Raw genomic sequence first — 16,115 nt, forward strand, 5'->3', positions numbered from 1 at the left:
GGCTGGTGGCAGCAGGGCCAGCAGGCAGTGACAGGCCCGGGGCTGACAGGCTCCCCATCCCCTAGGGGGCGCCTGGCTGCCACACCCAGCTGACATAGAACCTTTGTCACAATGCCCGCTACCGTGGCGAGGATGCGGTGGCTCTGCAGGTGACAGGGACACGGCAGGACTTGGTGTCAGCTCAGCAATTTCTCACTTCCCCTAAGAAGCGGAATTCTGCAAATTGCTGCCTTTGCTCTTGAAAGGATGTCATCAGGTGGGTGTTTTGGTCTCATACACTGAAAACAGAGCAGAAACTGTGAAATATTCCCATGATATGCATGGTCCCTGCCCCAAAGCACCATGACTCAGCCTAAGGAGATCTGCAGCTTATTTTTTTGTACTGCCAGCAGATTGTGGAAGTACAGTATAAAAACCATCTTTATGGAGAGATCTTGGTATTTTAGGCTTAGTCTAAGTGTCTCAAGTAGCTGGGGTTTTTGCTTGGGCCTAATCCATACGGTCTTATGGCTTTCCTCCTAGTCTGAAGACGAATGTGCTAGAAACTATAATGCAAAAACATGTCCTGCAGCCTAACCTTGCCTTGCCTGTCCTTGCCTGTCCTAGCCTTGCCTTATGTCCTTCTCATCCTGTTCTCTGTCCCATCCTCTCTCACTAAGCCCTCGTCTGGCTGCATGTCTCTTCTTTCCTTTTCTCTCACTCTCCTGCTTCCTGCCTCTTTTCTTGCAATTCCTCCATCTCACTCCTGCAGCCCAACAGTACTTTTTATTCTTCCTTCCCTTTCTCCTGCTCCCTTCGCTTTCTCCCTCTGTCCCATATCTTTCTTCCCGACTTGTCTCTTGCAGACTTTGGGCCAAACTGGCCCCAAGTCTGGGCATGGTTTGACAAGTTTTCAGAGGCCTGGCTGGTGGCAGCAGGGCCAGCAGGCAGTGACAGGCCCGGGGCTGACAGGCTCCCCATCCCCTAGGGGGCGCCTGGCTGCCACACCCAGCTGACATAGAACCTTTGTCACAATGCCCGCTACCGTGGCGAGGATGCGGTGGCTCTGCAGGTGACAGGGACACTGCAGGACTTGGTGTCAGCTCAGCAATTTCTCACTTCCCCTAAGAAGCGGAATTCTGCAAATTGCTGCCTTTGCTCTTGAAAGGATGTCATCAGGTGGGTGTTTTGGTGTCATACACTGAAAACAGAGCAGAAACTGTGAAATATTCCCATGATATGCATGGTCCCTGCCCCAAAGCACCATGACTCAGCCTAAGGAGATCTGCAGCTTATTTTTTTGTACTGCCAGCAGATTGTGGAAGTACAGTATAAAAACCATCCTTATGGAGAGATCTTGGTATTTTAGGCTTAGTCTAAGTGTCTCAAGTAGCTGGGGTTTTTGCTTGGGCCTAATCCATACGGTCTTATGGCTTTCCTCCTAGTCTGAAGACGAATGTGCTAGAAACTATAAAGCAAAAACATGTCCTGCAGCCTAGCCTTGCCTTGCCTGTCCTTGCCTGTCCTAGCCTTGCCTTATGTCCTTCTCATCCTGTTCTCTGTCCCATCCTCTCTCACTAAGCCCTCGTCTGGCTGCATGTCTCTTCTTTCCTTTTCTCTCACTCTCCTGCTTCCTGCCTCTTTTCTTGCAATTCCTCCATCTCACTCCTGCAGCCCAACACTACTTTTTATTCTTCCTTCCCTTTCTCCTGCTCCCTTCGCTTTCTCCCTCTGTCCCATATCTTTCTTCCCGACTTGTCTCTTGCAGACTTTGGGCCAAACTGGCCCCAAGTCTGGGCATGGTTTGACAAGTTTTCAGAGGCCTGGCTGGTGGCAGCAGGGCCAGCAGGCAGTGACAGGCCCGGGACTGACAGGCTCCCCATCCCCTAGGGGGCGCCTGGCTGCCACACCCAGCTGACATAGAACCTTTGTCACAATGCCCGCTACCGTGGCGAGGATGCGGTGGCTCTGCAGGTGACAGGGACACTGCAGGACTTGGTGTCAGCTCAGCAATTTCTCACTTCCCCTAAGAAGCGGAATTCTGCAAATTGCTGCCTTTGCTCTTGAAAGGATGTCATCAGGTGGGTGTTTTGGTGTCATACACTGAAAACAGAGCAGAAACTGTGAAGTATTCCCATGATATGCATGGTCCCTGCCCCAAAGCACCATGACTCAGCCTAAGGAGATCTGCAGCTTATTTTTTTGTACTGCCAGCAGATTGTGGAAGTACAGTATAAAAACCATCCTTTTGGAGAGATCTTGGTATTTTAGGCTTAGTCTAAGTGTCTCAAGTAGCTGGGGTTTTTGCTTGGGCCTAATCCATACGGTCTTATGGCTTTCCTCCTAGTCTGAAGACGAATGTGTTAGAAACTATAAAGCAAAAACATGTCCTGCAGCCTAGCCTTGCCTTGCCTGTCCTTGCCTGTCCTAGCCTTGCCTTATGTCCTTCTCATCCTGTTCTCTGTCCCATCCTCTCTCACTAAGCCCTCGTCTGGCTGCATGTCTCTTCTTTCCTTTTCTCTCACTCTCCTGCTTCCTGCCTCTTTTCTTGCAATTCCTCCATCTCACTCCTGCAGCCCAACAGTACTTTTTATTCTTCCTTCCCTTTCTCCTGCTCCCTTCGCTTTCTCCCTCTGTCCCATATCTTTCTTCCCGACTTGTCTCTTGCAGACTTTGGGCCAAACTGGCCCCAAGTCTGGGCATGGTTTGACAAGTTTTCAGAGGCCTGGCTGGTGGCAGCAGGGCCAGCAGGCAGTGACAGGCCCGGGGCTGACAGGCTCCCCATCCCCTAGGGGGCGCCTGGCTGCCACACCCAGCTGACATAGAACCTTTGTCACAATGCCCGCTACCGTGGCGAGGATGCGGTGGCTCTGCAGGTGACAGGGACACTGCAGGACTTGGTGTCAGCTCAGCAATTTCTCACTTCCCCTAAGAAGCGGAATTCTGCAAATTGCTGCCTTTGCTCTTGAAAGGATGTCATCAGGTGGGTGTTTTGGTGTCATACACTGAAAACAGAGCAGAAACTGTGAAATATTCCCATGATATGCATGGTCCCTGCCCCAAAGCACCATGACTCAGCCTAAGGAGATCTGCAGCTTATTTTTTTAAACTGCCAGCAGATTGTGGAAGTACAGTATAAAAAGCATCCTTATGGAGAGATCTTGGTATTTTAGGCTTAGTCTAAGTGTCTCAAGTAGCTGGGGTTTTTGCTTGGGCCTAATCCATACGGTCTTATGGCTTTCCTCCTAGTCTGAAGACGAATGTGCTAGAAACTATAAAGCAAAAACATGTCCTGCAGCCTAACCTTGCCTTGCCTGTCCTTGCCTGTCCTAGCCTTGCCTTATGTCCTTCTCATCCTGTTCTCTGTCCCATCCTCTCTCACTAAGCCCTCGTCTGGCTGCATGTCTCTTCTTTCCTTTTCTCTCACTCTCCTGCTTCCTGCCTCTTTTCTTGCAATTCCTCCATCTCACTCCTGCAGCCCAACACTACTTTTTATTCTTCCTTCCCTTTCTCCTGCTCCCTTCGCTTTCTCCCTCTGTCCCATATCTTTCTTCCCGACTTGTCTCTTGCAAACTTTGGGCCAAACTGGCCCCAAGTCTGGGCATGGTTTGACAAGTTTTCAGAGGCCTGGCTGGTGGCAGCAGGGCCAGCAGGCAGTGACAGGCCCGGGACTGACAGGCTCCCCATCCCCTAGGGGGCGCCTGGCTGCCACACCCAGCTGTCATAGAACCTTTGTCACAATGCCCGCTACCGTGGCGAGGATGCGGTGGCTCTGCAGGTGACAGGGACACTGCAGGACTTGGTGTCAGCTCAGCAATTTCTCACTTCCCCTAAGAAGCGGAATTCTGCAAATTGCTGCCTTTGCTCTTGAAAGGATGTCATCAGGTGGGTGTTTTGGTGTCATACACTGAAAACAGAGCAGAAACTGTGAAGTATTCCCATGATATGCTTGGTCCCTGCCCCAAAGCACCATGACTCAGCCTAAGGAGATCTGCAGCTTATTTTTTTGTACTGCCAGCAGATTGTGGAAGTACAGTATAAAAACCATCCTTATGGAGAGATCTTGGTATTTTAGGCTTAGTCTAAGTGTCTCAAGTAGCTGGGGTTTTTGCTTGGGCCTAATCCATACGGTCTTATGGCTTTCCTCCTAGTCTGAAGACGAATGTGTTAGAAACTATAAAGCAAAAACATGTCCTGCAGCCTAGCCTTGCCTTGCCTGTCCTTGCCTGTCCTAGCCTTGCCTTATGTCCTTCTCATCCTGTTCTCTGTCCCATCCTCTCTCACTAAGCCCTCGTCTGGCTGCATGTCTCTTCTTTCCTTTTCTCTCACTCTCCTGCTTCCTGCCTCTTTTCTTGCAATTCCTCCATCTCACTCCTGCAGCCCAACACTACTTTTTATTCTTCCTTCCCTTTCTCCTGCTCCCTTCGCTTTCTCCCTCTGTCCCATATCTTTCTTCCCGACTTGTCTCTTGCAGACTTTGGGCCAAACTGGCCCCAAGTCTGGGCATGGTTTGACAAGTTTTCAGAGGCCTGGCTGGTGGCAGCAGGGCCAGCAGGCAGTGACAGGCCCGGGGCTGACAGGCTCCCCATCCCCTAGGGGGCGCCTGGCTGCCACACCCAGCTGACATAGAACCTTTGTCACAATGCCCGCTACCGTGGCGAGGATGCGGTGGCTCTGCAGGTGACAGGGACACTGCAGGACTTGGTGTCAGCTCAGCAATTTCTCACTTCCCCTAAGAAGCGGAATTCTGCAAATTGCTGCCTTTGCTCTTGAAAGGATGTCATCAGGTGGGTGTTTTGGTGTCATACACTGAAAACAGAGCAGAAACTGTGAAATATTCCCATGATATGCATGGTCCCTGCCCCAAAGCACCATGACTCAGCCTAAGGACATCTGCAGCTTATTTTTTTGTACTGCCAGCAGATTGTGGAAGTACAGTATAAAAACCATCCTTATGGAGAGATCTTGGTATTTTAGGCTTAGTCTAAGTGTCTCAAGTAGCTGGGGTTTTTGCTTGGGCCTAATCCATACGGTCTTATGGCTTTCCTCCTAGTCTGAAGACGAATGTGCTAGAAACTATAAAGCAAAAACATGTCCTGCAGCCTAGCCTTGCCTTGCCTGTCCTAGCCTTGCCTTATGTCCTTCTCATCCTGTTCTCTGTCCCATCCTCTCTCACTAAGCCCTCGTCTGGCTGCATGTCTCTTCTTTCCTTTTCTCTCACTCTCCTGCTTCCTGCCTCTTTTCTTGCAATTCCTCCATCTCACTCCTGCAGCCCAACACTACTTTTTATTCTTCCTTCCCTTTCTCCTGCTCCCTTCGCTTTCTCCCTCTGTCCCATATCTTTCTTCCCGACTTGTCTCTTGCAGACTTTGGGCCAAACTGGCCCCAAGTCTGGGCATCGTTTGACAAGTTTTCAGAGGCCTGGCTGGTGGCAGCAGGGCCAGCAGGCAGTGACAGGCCCGGGACTGACAGGCTCCCCATCCCCTAGGGGGCGCCTGGCTGCAACACCCAGCTGACATAGAACCTTTGTCACAATGCCCGCTACCGTGGCGAGGATGCGGTGGCTCTGCAGGTGACAGGGACACTGCAGGACTTGGTGTCAGCTCAGCAATTTCTCACTTCCCCTAAGAAGCGGAATTCTGCAAATTGCTGCCTTTGCTCTTGAAAGGATGTCATCAGGTGGGTGTTTTGGTGTCATACACTGAAAACAGAGCAGAAACTGTGAAATATTCCCATGATATGCATGGTCCCTGCCCCAAAGCACCATGACTCAGCCTAAGGACATCTGCAGCTTATTTTTTTGTACTGCCAGCAGATTGTGGAAGTACAGTATAAAAACCATCCTTATGGAGAGATCTTGGTATTTTAGGCTTAGTCTAAGTGTCTCAAGTAGCTGGGGTTTTTGCTTGGGCCTAATCCATACGGTCTTATGGCTTTCCTCCTAGTCTGAAGACGAATGTGCTAGAAACTATAAAGCAAAAACATGTCCTGCAGCCTAGCCTGTCCTTGCCTGTCCTAGCCTTGCCTTATGTCCTTCTCATCCTGTTCTCTGTCCCATCCTCTCTCACTAACCCCTCGTCTGGCTGCATGACTCTTCTTTCCTCTTCTCTCACTCTCCTGCTTCCTGCCTCTTTTCTTGCAATTCCTCCATCTCACTCCTGCTGCCCAACACTACATTTTATTCTTCCTTCCCTTTCTCCTGCTCCCTTCGCTTTCTCCCTCTGTCCCATATCTTTCTTCCCGACTTGTCTCTTGCAGACTTTGGGCCAAACTGGCCCCAAGTCTGGGCATGGTTTGACAAGTTTTCAGAGGCCTGGCTGTTGGCAGAAGGGACACCAGGCAGTGACAGGCCCGGGGCTGACAGGCTCCCCATCCCCTAGGGGGCGCCTGGCTGCCACACCCAGCTGACATAGAACCTTTGTCACAATGCCCGCTACCGTGGCGAGGATGCGGTGGCTCTGCAGGTGACAGGGACACTGCAGGACTTGGTGTCAGCTCAGCAATTTCTCACTTCCCCTAAGAAGCGGAATTCTGCAAATTGCTGCCTTTGCTCTTGAAAGGATGTCATCAGGTGGGTGTTTTGGTGTCATACACTGAAAACAGAGCAGAAACTGTGAAATATTCCCATGATATGCATGGTCCCTGCCCCAAAGCACCATGACTCAGCCTAAGGAGATCTGCAGCTTATTTTCTTGTACTGCCAGCAGATTGTGGAAGTACAGTATAAAAGCCATCCTTATGGAGAGATCTTGGTATTTTAGGCTTAGTCTAAGTGTCTCAAGTAGCTGGGGTTTTTGCTTGGGCCTAATCCATACGGTCTTATGGCTTTCCTCCTAGTCTGAAGACGAATGTGCTAGAAACTATAAAGCAAAAACATGTCCTGCAGCCTAGCCTGTCCTTGCCTGTCCTAGCCTTGCCTTATGTCCTTCTCATCCTGTTCTCTGTCCCATCCTCTCTCACTAACCCCTCGTCTGGCTGCATGACTCTTCTTTCCTTTTCTCTCACTCTCCTGCTTCCTGCCTCTTTTCTTGCAATTCCTCCATCTCACTCCTGCAGCCCAACACTACTTTTTATTCTTCCTTCCCTTTCTCCTGCTCCCTTCGCTTTCTCCCTCTGTCCCATATCTTTCTTCCCGACTTGTCTCTTGCAGACTTTGGGCCAAACTGGCCCCAAGTCTGGGCATGGTTTGACAAGTTTTCAGAGGCCTGGCTGGTGGCAGCAGGGCCAGCAGGCAGTGACAGGCCCGGGGCTGACAGGCTCCCCATCCCCTAGGGGGCGCCTGGCTGCCACACCCAGCTGACATAGAACCTTTGTCACAATGCCCGCTACCGTGGCGAGGATGCGGTGGCTCTGCAGGTGACAGGGACACGGCAGGACTTGGTGTCAGCTCAGCAATTTCTCACTTCCCCTAAGAAGCGGAATTCTGCAAATTGCTGCCTTTGCTCTTGAAAGGATGTCATCAGGTGGGTGTTTTGGTGTCATACACTGAAAACAGAGCAGAAACTGTGAAATATTCCCGTGATATGCATGGTCCTTGCCCCAAAGCACCATGACTCAGCCTAAGGAGATCTGCAGCTTATTTTTTTGTACTGCCAGCAGATTGTGGAAGTACAGTATAAAAACCATCCTTATGGAGAGATCTTGGTATTTTAGGCTTAGTCTAAGTGTCTCAAGTAGCTGGGGTTTTTGCTTGGGCCTAATCCACACGGTCTTATGGCTTTCCTCCTAGTCTGAAGACGAATGTGCTAGAAACTATAAAGCAAAAACATGTCCTGCAGCCTAACCTTGCCTTGCCTGTCCTTGCCTGTCCTAGCCTTGCCTTATGTCCTTCTCATCCTGTTCTCTGTCCCATCCTCTCTCACTAAGCCCTCGTCTGGCTGCATGTCTCTTCTTTCCTTTTCTCTCACTCTCCTGCTTCCTGCCTCTTTTCTTGCAATTCCTCCATCTCACTCCTGCAGCCCAACACTACTTTTTATTCTTCCTTCCCTTTCTCCTGCTCCCTTCGCTTTCTCCCTCTGTCCCATATCTTTCTTCCCGACTTGTCTCTTGCAGACTTTGGGCCAAACTGGCCCCAAGTCTGGGCATGGTTTGACAAGTTTTCAGAGGCCTGGCTGCTGACAGCAGGGCCAGCAGGCAGTGACAGGCCCGGGGCTGACAGGCTCCCCATCCCCTAGGGGGCGCCTGGCTGCAACACCCAGCTGACATAGAACCTTTGTCACAATGCCCGCTACCGTGGCGAGGATGCGGTGGCTCTGCAGGTGACAGGGACACGGCAGGACTTGGTGTCAGCTCAGCAATTTCTCACTTCCCCTAAGAAGCGGAATTCTGCAAATTGCTGCCTTTGCTCTTGAAAGGATGTCATCAGGTGGGTGTTTTGGTGTCATACACTGAAAACAGAGCAGAAACTGTGAAATATTCCCATGATATGCATGGTCCCTGCCCCAAAGCACCATGACTCAGCCTAAGGACATCTGCAGCTTATTTTTTTGTACTGCCAGCAGATTGTGGAAGTACAGTATAAAAACCATCCTTATGGAGAGATCTTGGTATTTTAGGCTTAGTCTAAGTGTCTCAAGTAGCTGGGGTTTTTGCTTGGGCCTAATCCATACGGTCTTATGGCTTTCCTCCTAGTCTGAAGACGAATGTGCTAGAAACTATAAAGCAAAAACATGTCCTGCAGCCTAGCCTGTCCTTGCCTGTCCTAGCCTTGCCTTATGTCCTTCTCATCCTGTTCTCTGTCCCATCCTCTCTCACTAACCCCTCGTCTGGCTGCATGACTCTTCTTTCCTCTTCTCTCACTCTCCTGCTTCCTGCCTCTTTTCTTGCAATTCCTCCATCTCACTCCTGCTGCCCAACACTACATTTTATTCTTCCTTCCCTTTCTCCTGCTCCCTTCGCTTTCTCCCTCTGTCCCATATCTTTCTTCCCGACTTGTCTCTTGCAGACTTTGGGCCAAACTGGCCCCAAGTCTGGGCATGGTTTGACAAGTTTTCAGAGGCCTGGCTGTTGGCAGAAGGGACACCAGGCAGTGACAGGCCCGGGGCTGACAGGCTCCCCATCCCCTAGGGGGCGCCTGGCTGCCACACCCAGCTGACATAGAACCTTTGTCACAATGCCCGCTACCGTGGCGAGGATGCGGTGGCTCTGCAGGTGACAGGGACACTGCAGGACTTGGTGTCAGCTCAGCAATTTCTCACTTCCCCTAAGAAGCGGAATTCTGCAAATTGCTGCCTTTGCTCTTGAAAGGATGTCATCAGGTGGGTGTTTTGGTGTCATACACTGAAAACAGAGCAGAAACTGTGAAATATTCCCATGATATGCATGGTCCCTGCCCCAAAGCACCATGACTCAGCCTAAGGAGATCTGCAGCTTATTTTCTTGTACTGCCAGCAGATTGTGGAAGTACAGTATAAAAGCCATCCTTATGGAGAGATCTTGGTATTTTAGGCTTAGTCTAAGTGTCTCAAGTAGCTGGGGTTTTTGCTTGGGCCTAATCCATACGGTCTTATGGCTTTCCTCCTAGTCTGAAGACGAATGTGCTAGAAACTATAAAGCAAAAACATGTCCTGCAGCCTAGCCTGTCCTTGCCTGTCCTAGCCTTGCCTTATGTCCTTCTCATCCTGTTCTCTGTCCCATCCTCTCTCACTAACCCCTCGTCTGGCTGCATGACTCTTCTTTCCTTTTCTCTCACTCTCCTGCTTCCTGCCTCTTTTCTTGCAATTCCTCCATCTCACTCCTGCAGCCCAACACTACTTTTTATTCTTCCTTCCCTTTCTCCTGCTCCCTTCGCTTTCTCCCTCTGTCCCATATCTTTCTTCCCGACTTGTCTCTTGCAGACTTTGGGCCAAACTGGCCCCAAGTCTGGGCATGGTTTGACAAGTTTTCAGAGGCCTGGCTGGTGGCAGCAGGGCCAGCAGGCAGTGACAGGCCCGGGGCTGACAGGCTCCCCATCCCCTAGGGGGCGCCTGGCTGCCACACCCAGCTGACATAGAACCTTTGTCACAATGCCCGCTACCGTGGCGAGGATGCGGTGGCTCTGCAGGTGACAGGGACACGGCAGGACTTGGTGTCAGCTCAGCAATTTCTCACTTCCCCTAAGAAGCGGAATTCTGCAAATTGCTGCCTTTGCTCTTGAAAGGATGTCATCAGGTGGGTGTTTTGGTGTCATACACTGAAAACAGAGCAGAAACTGTGAAATATTCCCGTGATATGCATGGTCCTTGCCCCAAAGCACCATGACTCAGCCTAAGGAGATCTGCAGCTTATTTTTTTGTACTGCCAGCAGATTGTGGAAGTACAGTATAAAAACCATCCTTATGGAGAGATCTTGGTATTTTAGGCTTAGTCTAAGTGTCTCAAGTAGCTGGGGTTTTTGCTTGGGCCTAATCCACACGGTCTTATGGCTTTCCTCCTAGTCTGAAGACGAATGTGCTAGAAACTATAAAGCAAAAACATGTCCTGCAGCCTAACCTTGCCTTGCCTGTCCTTGCCTGTCCTAGCCTTGCCTTATGTCCTTCTCATCCTGTTCTCTGTCCCATCCTCTCTCACTAAGCCCTCGTCTGGCTGCATGTCTCTTCTTTCCTTTTCTCTCACTCTCCTGCTTCCTGCCTCTTTTCTTGCAATTCCTCCATCTCACTCCTGCAGCCCAACACTACTTTTTATTCTTCCTTCCCTTTCTCCTGCTCCCTTCGCTTTCTCCCTCTGTCCCATATCTTTCTTCCCGACTTGTCTCTTGCAGACTTTGGGCCAAACTGGCCCCAAGTCTGGGCATGGTTTGACAAGTTTTCAGAGGCCTGGCTGCTGACAGCAGGGCCAGCAGGCAGTGACAGGCCCGGGGCTGACAGGCTCCCCATCCCCTAGGGGGCGCCTGGCTGCCACACCCAGCTGACATAGAACCTTTGTCACAATGCCCGCTACCGTGGCGAGGATGCGGTGGCTCTGCAGGTGACAGGGACACGGCAGGACTTGGTGTCAGCTCAGCAATTTCTCACTTCCCCTAAGAAGCGGAATTCTGCAAATTGCTGCCTTTGCTCTTGAAAGGATGTCATCAGGTGGGTGTTTTGGTGTCATACACTGAAAACAGAGCAGAAACTGTGAAATATTCCCGTGATATGCATGGTCCCTGCCCCAAAGCACCATGACTCAGCCTAAGGAGATCTGCAGCTTATTTTTTTGTACTGCCAGCAGATTGTGGAAGTACAGTATAAAAACCATCTTTATGGAGAGATCTTGGTATTTTAGGCTTAGTCTAAGTGTCTCAAGTAGCTGGGGTTTTTGCTTGGGCCTAATCCATACGGTCTTATGGCTTTCCTCCTAGTCTGAAGACGAATGTGCTAGAAACTATAATGCAAAAACATGTCCTGCAGCCTAACCTTGCCTTGCCTGTCCTTGCCTGTCCTAGCCTTGCCTTATGTCCTTCTCATCCTGTTCTCTGTCCCATCCTCTCTCACTAACCCCTCGTCTGGCTGCATGTCTCTTCTTTCCTTTTATCTCACTCTCCTGCTTCCTGCCTCTTTTCTTGCAATTCCTCCATCTCACTCCTGCAGCCCAACACTACTTTTTATTCTTCCTTCCCTTTCTCCTGCTCCCTTCGCTTTCTCCCTCTGTCCCATATCTTTCTTCCCGACTTGTCTCTTGCAGACTTTGGGCCAAACTGGCCCCAAGTCTGGGCATGGTTTGACAAGTTTTCAGAGGCCTGGCTGGTGGCAGCAGGGACACCAGGCAATGACAGGCCCGGGGCTGACAGGCTCCCCATCCCATAGGGGGCGCGTGGCTGCCACACCCAGCTGACATAGAACCTTTGTCACAATGCCCGCTACCGTGGCGAGGATGCGGTGGCTCTGCAGGTGACAGGGACACTGCAGGACTTGGTGTCAGCTCAGCAATTTCTCACTTCCCCTAAGAAGCGGAATTCTGCAAATTGCTGCCTTTGCTCTTGAAAGGATGTCATCAGGTGGGTGTTTTGGTGTCATACACTGAAAACAGAGCAGAAACTGTGAAATATTCCCATGATATGCATGGTCCCTGCCCCAAATCACCATGACTCAGCCTAAGGAGATCTGCAGCTTATTTTTTTGTACTGCCAGCAGATTGTGGAAGTACAGTATAAAAAGCATCCTTATGGAGAGATCTTGGTATTTTAGGCTTAGTCTAAGTGTCTCAAGTAGCTGGGGTTTTTGCTTGGGCCTAATCCATACGGTCTTATGGCTTTCCTCCTAGTCTGAAGACGAATGTGCTAGAAACTATAAAGCAAAAACATGTCCTGCAGCCTAGCCTTGCCTTGCCTGTCCTTGCCTGTCCTAGCCTTGCCTTATGTCCTTCTCATCCTGTTCTCTGTCCCATCCTCTCTCACTAACCCCTCGTCTGGCTGCATGTCTCTTCTTTCCTTTTCTCTCACTCTCCTGCTTCCTGCCTCTTTTCTTGCAATTCCTCCATCTCACTCCTGCAGCCCAACACTACTTTTTATTCTTCCTTCCCTTTCTCCTGCTCCCTTCGCTTTCTCCCTCTGTCCCATATCTTTCTTCCCGACTTGTCTCTTGCAGACTTTGGGCCAAACTGGCCCCAAGTCTGGGCATGGTTTGACAAGTTTTCAGAGGCCTGGCTGGTGGCAGCAGGGCCAGCAGGCAGTGACAGGCCCGGGGCTGACAGGCTCCCCATCCCCTAGGGGGCGCCTGGCTGCCACACCCAGCTGACATAGAACCTTTGTCACAATGCCCGCTACCGTGGCGAGGATGCGGTGGCTCTGCAGGTGACAGGGACACTGCAGGACTTGGTGTCAGCTCAGCAATTTCTCACTTCCCCTAAGAAGCGGAATTCTGCAAATTGCTGCCTTTGCTCTTGAAAGGATGTCATCAGGTGGGTGTTTTGGTGTCATACACTGAAAACAGAGCAGAAACTGTGAAATATTCCCATGATATGCATGGTCCCTGCCCCAAAGCACCATGACTCAGCCTAAGGAGATCTGCAGCTTATTTTCTTGTACTGCCAGCAGATTGTGGAAGTACAGTATAAAAGCCATCCTTATGGAGAGATCTTGGTATTTTAGGCTTAGTCTAAGTGTCTCAAGTAGCTGGGGTTTTTGCTTGGGCCTAATCCATACGGTCTTATGGCTTTCCTCCTAGTCTGAAGACGAATGTGCTAGAAACTATAAAGCAAAAACATGTCCTGCAGCCTAGCCTGTCCTTGCCTGTCCTAGCCTTGCCTTATGTCCTTCTCATCCTGTTCTCTGTCCCATCCTCTCTCACTAACCCCTCGTCTGGCTGCATGACTCTTCTTTCCTTTTCTCTCACTCTCCTGCTTCCTGCCTCTTTTCTTGCAATTCCTCCATCTCACTCCTGCAGCCCAACACTACTTTTTATTCTTCCTTCCCTTTCTCCTGCTCCCTTCGCTTTCTCCCTCTGTCCCATATCTTACTTCCCGACTTGTCTCTTGCAAACTTTGGGCCAAACTGGCCCCAAGTCTGGGCATGGTTTGACAAGTTTTCAGAGGCCTGGCTGGTGGCAGCAGGGACACCAGGCAGTGACAGGCCCGGGGCTGACAGGCTCCCCATCCCCTAGGGGGCGCCTGGCTGCCACACCCAGCTGACATAGAACCTTTGTCACAATGCCCGCTACCGTGGCGAGGATGCGGTGGCTCTGCAGGTGACAGGGACACTGCAGGACTTGGTGTCAGCTCAGCAATTTCTCACTTCCCCTAAGAAGCGGAATTCTGCAAATTGCTGCCTTTGCTCTTGAAAGGATGTCATCAGGTGGGTGTTTTGGTGTCATACACTGAAAACAGAGCAGAAACTGTGAAATATTCCCATGATATGCATGGTCCCTGCCCCAAAGCACCATGACTCAGCCTAAGGAGATCTGCAGCTTATTTTTTTAAACTGCCAGCAGATTGTGGAAGTACAGTATAAAAAGCATCCTTATGGAGAGATCTTGGTATTTTAGGCTTAGTCTAAGTGTCTCAAGTAGCTGGGGTTTTTGCTTGGGCCTAATCCATACGGTCTTATGGCTTTCCTCCTAGTCTGAAGACGAATGTGCTAGAAACTATAAAGCAAAAACATGTCCTGCAGCCTAACCTTGCCTTGCCTGTCCTTGCCTGTCCTAGCCTTGCCTTATGTCCTTCTCATCCTGTTCTCTGTCCCATCCTCTCTCACTAAGCCCTCGTCTGGCTGCATGTCTCTTCTTTCCTTTTCTCTCACTCTCCTGCTTCCTGCCTCTTTTCTTGCAATTCCTCCATCTCACTCCTGCAGCCCAACACTACTTTTTATTCTTCCTTCCCTTTCTCCTGCTCCCTTCGCTTTCTCCCTCTGTCCCATATCTTTCTTCCCGACTTGTCTCTTGCAAACTTTGGGCCAAACTGGCCCCAAGTCTGGGCATGGTTTGACAAGTTTTCAGAGGCCTGGCTGGTGGCAGCAGGGCCAGCAGGCAGTGACAGGCCTGGGACTGACAGGCTCCCCATCCCCTAGGGGGCGCCTGGCTGCCACACCCAGCTGTCATAGAACCTTTGTCACAATGCCCGCTACCGTGGCGAGGATGCGGTGGCTCTGCAGGTGACAGGGACACTGCAGGACTTGGTGTCAGCTCAGCAATTTCTCACTTCCCCTAAGAAGCGGAATTCTGCAAATTGCTGCCTTTGCTCTTGAAAGGATGTCATCAGGTGGGTGTTTTGGTGTCATACACTGAAAACAGAGCAGAAACTGTGAAGTATTCAAATGATATGCATGGTCCCTGCCCCAAAGCACCATGACTCAGCCTAAGGAGATCTGCAGCTTATTTTTTTGTACTGCCAGCAGATTGTGGAAGTACAGTATAAAAACCATCCTTATGGAGAGATCTTGGTATTTTAGGCTTAGTCTAAGTGTCTCAAGTAGCTGGGGTTTTTGCTTGGGCCTAATCCATACGGTCTTATGGCTTTCCTCCTCGTCTGAAGACGAATGTGCTAGAAACTATAAAGCAAAAACATGTCCTGCAGCCTAGCCTTGCCTTGCCTGTCCTTGCCTGTCCTAGCCTTGCCTTATGTCCTTCTCATCCTGTTCTCTGTCCCATCCTCTCTCACTAAGCCCTCGTCTGGCTGCATGTCTCTTCTTTCCTTTTCTCTCACTCTCCTGCTTCCTGCCTCTTTTCTTGCAATTCCTCCATCTCACTCCTGCAGCCCAACACTACTTTTTATTCTTCCTTCCCTTTCTCCTGCTCCCTTCGCTTTCTCCCTCTGTCCCATATCTTTCTTCCCGACTTGTCTCTTGCAGACTTTGGGCCAAACTGGCCCCAAGTCTGGGCATGGTTTGACAAGTTTTCAGAGGCCTGGCTGGTGGCAGCAGGGACACCAGGCAGTGACAGGCCCGGGGCTGACAGGCTCCCCATCCCATAGGGGGCGCGTGGCTGCCACACCCAGCTGACATAGAACCTTTGTCACAATGCCCGCTACCGTGGCGAGGATGCGGTGGCTCTGCAGGTGACAGGGACACTGCAGGACTTGGTGTCAGCTCAGCAATTTCTCACTTCCCCTAAGAAGCGGAATTCTGCAAATTGCTGCCTTTGCTCTTGAAAGGATGTCATCAGGTGGGTGTTTTGGTGTCATACACTGAAAACAGAGCAGAAACTGTGAAATATTCCCATGATATGCATGGTCCCTGCCCCAAATCACCATGACTCAGCCTAAGGAGATCTGCAGCTTATTTTTTTGTACTGCCAGCAGATTGTGGAAGTACAGTATAAAAAGCATCCTTATGGAGAGATCTTGGTATTTTAGGCTTAGTCTAAGTGTCTCAAGTAGCTGGGGTTTTTGCTTGGGCCTAATCCATACGGTCTTATGGCTTTCCTCCTAGTCTGAAGACGAATGTGCTAGAAACTATAAAGCAAAAACATGTCCTGCAGCCTAGCCTTGCCTTGCCTGTCCTTGCCTGTCCTAGCCTTGCCTTATGTCCTTCTCATCCTGTTCTCTGTCCCATCCTCTCTCACTAAGCCCTCGTCTGGCTGCATGTCTCTTCTTTCCTTTTCTCTCACTCTCCTGCTTCCTGCCTCTTTTCTTGCAATTCCTCCATCTCACTCCTGCAGCCCAACACTACTTTTTATTCTTCCTTCCCTTTCTCCTGCTCCCTTCGCTTTCTCCCTCTGTCCCATATCTTTCTTCCCGACTTGTCTCTT

Source organism: Columba livia, unplaced genomic scaffold, assembly GCF_036013475.1.
Source record: "Columba livia isolate bColLiv1 breed racing homer unplaced genomic scaffold, bColLiv1.pat.W.v2 Scaffold_102, whole genome shotgun sequence".
NCBI lineage: Eukaryota > Metazoa > Chordata > Aves > Columbiformes > Columbidae > Columba > Columba livia.